This window comes from Pygoscelis adeliae, unplaced genomic scaffold (assembly GCF_000699105.1).
Source record: "Pygoscelis adeliae isolate BGI_AS28 unplaced genomic scaffold, ASM69910v1 Scaffold57, whole genome shotgun sequence".
Lineage (NCBI taxonomy): Eukaryota > Metazoa > Chordata > Aves > Sphenisciformes > Spheniscidae > Pygoscelis > Pygoscelis adeliae.
Window position 1 is genome coordinate 1,542,130 of NW_008825615.1, and position 7,656 is coordinate 1,549,785.

The 7,656-nt window shown below is 37.9% G+C and overlaps 1 long non-coding RNA gene across 1 annotated transcript; it reads left to right on the top strand.

The window, feature by feature from the left end:
* Positions 1-107: 107 nt before the first annotated feature.
* LOC103924573 lies at positions 108-7,248 on the top strand. Its single transcript, XR_663988.1, has 8 exons — positions 108-185; positions 1,391-1,446; positions 2,056-2,125; positions 2,705-2,779; positions 3,848-3,870; positions 4,018-4,059; positions 4,962-5,006; positions 5,635-7,248. It is a non-coding gene; the product is annotated as an uncharacterized LOC103924573 (long non-coding RNA).
* The last annotated feature ends 408 nt before the right edge of the window (positions 7,249-7,656 follow it).

Here is a 7,656-nt window from a genome sequence, read left to right on the forward strand (position 1 = left end):
AGCGAACGCTGCCCGCCAGCGGCGCCAGCTCTTAATCGCTGGGGTTGGGAGCAGCCCCTTGCCCGGGCGGTGCAGCCGTCCGGTACGCTCCGTTGTCGTTTGAATTAGTGCTCGGAGCGCTGGCGGGTGCTGGTGGACGAGGTCGGCCTAAACACCGCGGTGAGAATGAGGTGTTTTCGTGAGAGGTTGGGGCTCCTTGAAGGAGGTGGAGGTGCCTTGTTCGTTTGACGTCGGGTTGGTGCGCACGTTTGTGCCCTGTGTGTGTTTCAGAGGGCTCAGCTATCGGCACCGTGGAATCCTCCAACAACAGGAAACTCTTAAAAACGCAGCTGCTCTGAAATCCACGTATTGTGCCAAGAAAAAAACACAACAATTTTTGCATGCTTTTTTTAATGTGAATCGTCAGATTAATGTTTTAACTATAGATGCTCTTTTTTTGCTAGGCAATGAGACAGCAGGATAAAGAGGTATACTAAAAAAACACAAAAAAGCCCCACGAGCTTCCTGTGGCCTCTAAGATGCCTTTTTTCCCCCTCTCGCGTTGCCATAGTTCCTTCTGGAAAAACGGGCAATACAATAAAAAGAAATACAGCTAGCATTATGGGCTCTAATCTGCAAGCAAAGATTAGGAGACAGTTGCGTTCATGTAGGAGGCTGTCGGGTGCATTCATTCCGTGTTCAATTAGCTTGTCTAATGATAGCCTGAGTCACACGTTAGATTACTGCACAGTAAAATTTTTGAATCTTTACAAGCCGGTAGTAACCCTTGGTTATTGGGTGTAATAAGCTTAACTCGAGATTTTTCCATAGCTTAATTTTTTTGTGATTTGAAACAAAACACGTTTAATTAGCTTTAATGGATTGCTACATTTATTTGGTCTATGTAGTGCAGAGTGAGAAACATTATTATTGGAAGCTGCCTATTTTAAGTTTTGTGTGTGACAAAACAAATACTTTGTCATGTGTTTCTTTGGATGGTTGAATTGGTAGATTTAAATACTTGGTACGTGGTTAAAACTGAATTCTCTAAACCAATTGAAATCAGTGCTTATACTTAAAGGACTGAGACCTTGAGATGATGAATTTTTGTTAAAAATCCCTTGGACTGAAGTTTAATAGTGGGTACACGCAGTTATTTCTGCAGCGCTTTTAATATGGTGTTTCAAGTGGATGTAACTCATAACTCCTTTGTTACTTCAAACTGGCTGCATTTCTTGCTGCTTTCTAAAAGGCCTTCTACAAACTTATGAATTATGTACTCAACACATTATTGCTTCTGAGACTTCAGAGATTGTTGATGATTATTGTCTCATAATGTGTGTGACTTAGTGGCCTGGTAATAAGAATCTGCTGATTTCAAGTGTTAAGTTTGTTTACTGTTTGTTTTTAGGTATGATGGAGAGGAAGTTTTCGGTGGTGCCCAAAACATTATACAGAAGCAGTAAGGTAATGGCTCTGGATTTTTTTAATTTTGTTGCTCTGGAAGTAACACTACATTTCTATTGTTGATCAAGATAACAAATGCTTCCGTTTCTTACTTGGTTTCCATATTTTTGTCTGGAAAAGTACAGAACGTGTTAAGTGCCAAAGGGTTGTCATCTTTGTATGACTACTGAGCGGAACAAAAAGGAAAAACAGTTATGGTATACTGCATTTTCATAGTTGCCATCAAACTGATGAGTAATTATTTGATGACTTCTTTGCGCTCTTCACTGAGTTAAGGTCAGACCTTAGGTCAGTTGTTTGTAGTTTCATTTCTTTTCCTGCGGCATTTAAATAAGCATGAAGCCCCACATGATAAACCACTTGGTTAACTTGTGCTAAATTATACTGATTTTGGAATTCAGGGTAATTTTTTTCTAGTGCATAGAAAATTTCAATTTGTCAGGTATTGAAGACTGTTCTAGACCAATATTGAATTGTTGTATGAAAAAGTGAATTTTCAGTGCTTGGTGATTGCTTCTGACATAGTAACATGAGATGTGATGCTAGACCACAGCAAGAGACATTTTCTACTTTAAAAGGTAATTTTTGTTTTGTTAATTTCAATTTTAGTCCTTCATGGAAGCACCATCAGAAGTAGAAGAATACTTGGTACACACAAGCGGATTTTCCTGAAAGCTATGTATGTTTTGAATGATCAGTGGGGATAAATTAATGTGATAAATTAGCAAAATATATGTATGATAAAATTAGTAGGTGTGTCATTAGCTTTAAAATTGAGGTATAGTTGTATTTCAGGCATGTTTGACGTGGTCTAGAACTGTATAGGCTGGGGAGTTGGTGAATAGTTTGTGAGTCGCTGTCGGAGGAGCTAGTAAAATATACCTGTCTGAAGTGTTTATACTAAATCTGACAAAGATTACCTCAAGATGGCTTTTAGTTATGAATTTGCACTTTATTGGGAGATTAGTATAAGGAAGTGTTTAGGCTGAGAAAACAAAGGGGACCTCTAGAGACTTGTTAATATAAACAGGTAAATGGTTCTAATTTTTTATTTAAAGAGTGTAGTTGATATTCTCACCTTTTGGAAATGCTAAGAAATAACTTCAGGATCTGTATTTGATTTAATTTGACTTAAATACTTGCAACCAGTGGCTGGGAGGAAGGGGGATCCACAAGAGTAAAACTTGGTTGTTCCTAATCAGTTGTGCTATATTAAGTGTGAACATGTTGTAATTTATTATTTTATTCAAATTTCTAGAATGGCATGAACAGTTTCTAATAATGGGAATGTCAGGTGTCCTGATGAAAGATTCCTGTAGTACAACAGATAGAGGTAATATTTATTGATTAAGCAGCTGATATTTTTTGTTAATTGTAATATATTCCCTTTTCAGTATATCTGCATATGAAAGACAAAAAGCTTATGTTGTGGAATATATGAATGTATGAATTGCTTTGCAGTCCCAGTCACAGATACTTAAGTGGTAAATTATGATGAAACTGCCAAACCTGATATGTTGATGAGAAACTTCATACGGATCTGGCTACTGAGATGAAACCACTTAACTCTTTCAAAAGTCACTTAATCTTTCAGTCATTATCCCAGTTGGTGTGATTTTTATTTCTGTCCCTATGTACAAGCTATATGCCACCACGCTCCAGGTTGTGAATAAGGATGTTGGTACATTATTTAAACTCACCTCAGCTCCATGTTGACATGGATATGTGCTGTTGCAAAAGCTAGCATTTTTAAAGAGCAGAGAGAGAGGGGAAGTGTTGGACCCCTATAATTTGAGGTATCCTGTCTTATAGTGGGTAAATAACAGACATCAGCCGGGTGTGTTAAAAGTGCCCTGGTAAGGAAGTGTTGCTGGTGTTTGAAAGCCAGTGATGATGTTTGTGCTTTGACCCTCTTGGGAGTGTTAACCTGGGGCTCACTCAGATGTGAGCATTTAGGAAAAGTAATGTTAATGAGTAAAGGTGAAATTTGGTGGTGAATTGTAATGAATTCTAATTATATTAAAGCTGTTTCAGCTCCAGAGCTAAACTAATTCAGAAGGGCTAGTATAACATTATACTTGCAGCAGGCAAAAAGCATGCTTGTGAACGCTTACTGTGCATCAAGGGTGTTGGTAGTGGTTTCCCCAAGAACTTCATTCTTGCTGAAGTATCTGAATTTAATCTTTTTTCAAAGAAATTTACTTTAATTGCACTGGTTCCTGAGTATCCACAGTTTCTTTTCTTTAACTTTTTAGAAGTTAAAATCTAAAGCGTGAGGACAAGTTCTAATTTTCCTGTCTTATTACAACTTCTATAATTTTATCCCACTCCTTACTAAAGAAGGTTATATACCTTAAATTAAATACCTTGCTAACTACCAGCAGTTTCTTTTGATGAACAGGCTTCGTCCCAGTATGTGATTGAAACTTCTTGTGCAGCAGTGCTACCTATAAAATGCTGGATTGTTTAGATGGGCAATATTGCAAGTAGGAAGTGGAGTGACTTACATGGCTGATCTAGAGAAGAGTTGGAAGTAGCAAGCCTTGTTAGTGTAACTAACCAGTGCCTTTTATGTCTTTGCAGAGATGCTTGAAGGCTGCTTCTCAATTGAAGGTATGAATTCCAATAAATGTTATGATTAATTTAAAAGCTTGGTGTGGGAGTAATGCTTAAAGCCATTGGTATGTCTGATCAGTGAAGAACCTATCCTGAACCTGATTGATTGCTTGATGAAAAACACATGTGAATCTGACTTCTAAGTTTAGACTGCTCTAACACCAGAACAGGTGAAGTCTTTGAAGATGATAGGCTTCATAGTCTGTACATACCTTGAAACTCAGCAAAACTGCTTTAAATAAGTAATGATAACTTTTGAATGCCTGCTTTAAAAACTGCATTATTGTCAACCCCATTTATAAGCAGGAGGTGACATGTAAACTGTTGTATTACAAATGGCGTATTTGAAGTGGAGTGGGGTTTGTGTGTATCTGCATTACGGAAAATGGTGAAACATTTAATGATCTATCTTGGCCTTTTTTTGAACTTTCAGTTCTAGTTCAGAGGTAGTCTCAATTTTCCTGTTGCTTGCAGGAGAGTCATATGTAGAAGAATATGGTCTGGATGCAGTTTTTTGTTTAATGCTTGCTTGTTGGTGGATTTTAGCTTCTGGAGTTTTCAATGTTTTGATAGAAGCTGAGAACCAGCTATTAGCTAATTTTCAGAAATGAACTTTTTGATTTTCATAGGAGAGGGGGAATTACACTTGATTGGTTAGTTGCCTATCACAGTTTGTAACCAAGTTGAAAAATACCTGGGCAAGAGAAGCAAAAATAAATCTTAGTGTGGCATGACTACACTTCTAAGTTAAGTTTCACAGAACTTGCAGAGTACTGATACTAATCCAACATGTTTAATAATGCAGTTTGGTCTGTATGAGAGACTAAATGGGTGGCAAGTTGTATTTTGAGTGATGGAAGAAAATTTTTCTGAACTAATAAACGTCTCTTTTTAGACAGGAAAATGGTCAAAAATGTAGGAACAAATGCTTTTAGCTTATTCAGGTATGTAACTGAAAAGCTTCTAAACATTTTCTCATTTTAAGTCTAAAGTAACTCTGTGCTTACAGTTTGAGAATTTTTTTGTATTATGACAGTTGATATGCTTAATACACTAATTGTTCAATTGTTATGGTAAGTTGGCATAGTAATTAATTCTGTACACAGTCAGAATTTAAGAACACTTGTTCCACAAGGCACAATGTATGTTGATAGCTGTGCCTAACCTTGGTTAGCTTTCAAACCTACATGAAAAGTTTTAAATAATGCACATTATTGAAATACACCAAAGGACTAGAGAATTTAAATTTTGTATTGCAATCAGAAACCCTATAGAAAAACATACATTTCCTATTAAATTTACGTTTTGTGTATTGCTTTTGTCTCATCTGTGATGATCCTATCCCGAACCTGAATTCCTTGCTGAAAAACCTAATACGGATCCGGAATCTGAGATGAGACTGAAAGATTTAACTTAAACTTTCTGGGAAGTATTATAATGTCTGTGGGGTTTTAGGTTTTCTTACAGAAATGGTAACACCTTAATGTATACAAAGTGTTGCGTGCTTACTTGACCATTGAGATTTCTCTTTCAAATGAACTGTTTTATTTAGACCTTGTTCTCTTTTTCCAGTGATGAGTTGGAACACTTCGTCAGTGCTGCCTGACAAATGTGGATGACCTGTAACTGGAAGGAAGTGTAACACCCAAAGAGTTTTTGTGGCTTGGAGTGGGATGCCATGCTTTTCAAAGCCTGCTGAAACAGCTGCTGCAATTTTGTTTAGCAGATACTGTTTTCATAAACAGCATGTGAACCAAAATCACTGTCTCTGCATATTTAAAATAGCGCTTTTCCCAAAACATTGAGCTGCCCTCTGTAGGAAGGATAGCAGTGATATTAGGGAAATGAGTGTTGAGCTTCAATACATGGAAAAAACCCTGAGACTATTTGCCTTTTTAAAATATTATAAGGTTATACAGACTTGTTATTACAGATTTTCAGTATCAATACAAAACTGTGGAACTCACAGGTAGGCCCTGTAAAGATGGGGAGAAAGCAAAATGTGGATACACATTCAAACCAATGAGTGCTTTTTGAGGATGGTGTCATCTGGGAGATAGGAGGAAATAGATGAGGTGATGGTGGTATGAAAGCATAAACATGAAACACTTGTTAAAAAAAATAAATAAAAATTCAGGTGTCATGAAGAAAGTTGTGGTTATGGAAAAGGCAAGGTCTAAAGCTTGTATTGCCGTTTGTAACTAGTGAAGGAGGAATTGGGGTTTTATGGCCTGCCACTTCAGCATGAAAAGACCGGAACAGTGGAACTGCCCTTTGAGGAATATGCTGGCGATGTTACCTGCTTGCTGTGTGTGGGAAAGAGCTCAGTAGTGGGAGAAGGGAGTACACGCATTGGAACTTGCGCTTTGAGCAGTCACTTGAAAACTAACGGTGCTGTATCACAGTAATGGCGTATTTGCTGTATTCAGCAAATAGGCACTCTTCAACAGGGGAGTGAGGGATCATAAATTGGTCACCAGCTAAATTGGATTTTAAAGATGAATCATTATGTACATAAGATGTAATCTGCCTTAAAGCATGACTCTCAAACCTAATTGTCAGGAATGCTTTATAAAGGAAGAAATGTGAGAATGGCATGATACCTAAAAATTGATAGAGCTACAGTTAGAGTCATTTCGGAATGCAGCAAAATACAGAAAAAGTACCCTATAGTCTGCAGCCAAAAATGACAGCATTGGATGCCAGCAGCTCTCTTCCTTTAGAGAGCTGGAGGAATTCCTATAGCTCATGGAATGTGCCTATTTCTAAATTACAAACTCCATGAAAAGCAGTATCATGCAGTGCAAAATGCTACCAGTAGCAGCGCCTAAAGCATTGGGAATGTCAAAAATAAGTATCCGACTACTAAAATGTACACAAAGGATCTGACCGAACTCCAGGAGTGTATTGGCTCACTGAGCATCTCCTATGGTTTGGTTATTGTTAATAAGCAGCAACCAGCTACTTTGGCTAAAGGCTGCTCCTTTTCAGCAAGCAACTGTGTAAATAAGTCTATGGGATGTATCAGAATCTGCAGAAATTTACTACAGAACAGCTTTCCCTTCATTGCTTTCAACAGGATTTATTATTTCTGTTAATAAATGTTACTGACAAGGGTAGGTATTTCCACATGCTGTGTTTTGTATGTGCTCTTTCTTGAATAAAGATGAGGATGTGAAAAACCTAGCTGTTGCACATCAGGTCTGTAGTCTCACCACAAGGTTCCTTGACAGCTTGTACTTTTGCAAGAGCTACAAAGGCAGGGTGGCCTTGTTGCACTGACTGGTACAGCACTTACTGGACACGTGATATTCCACACTGTGCTCGAGTGACTCCTGGACAACATAAACTCTATTAGTGATTATGCACTTCGGAAGTGGGAAGGGACCAGTCTCCATCTTTTGCTCACTGCAGTTCTATGAAAAGACTGGGTGCTCTTGACAGCATCTAGTGAAGCTGCTTGGATGGTAAGTCAAAAAGTTGCCAGTCCTAGCTAGGTTAGCCTCTTCTGGAGGAAAAACAATGTCAAAGACCAGAGAAATGGGTAATGCAGCAGCAATATTTGGTAAGTACTTTGTTAGATACTCTAAAAGG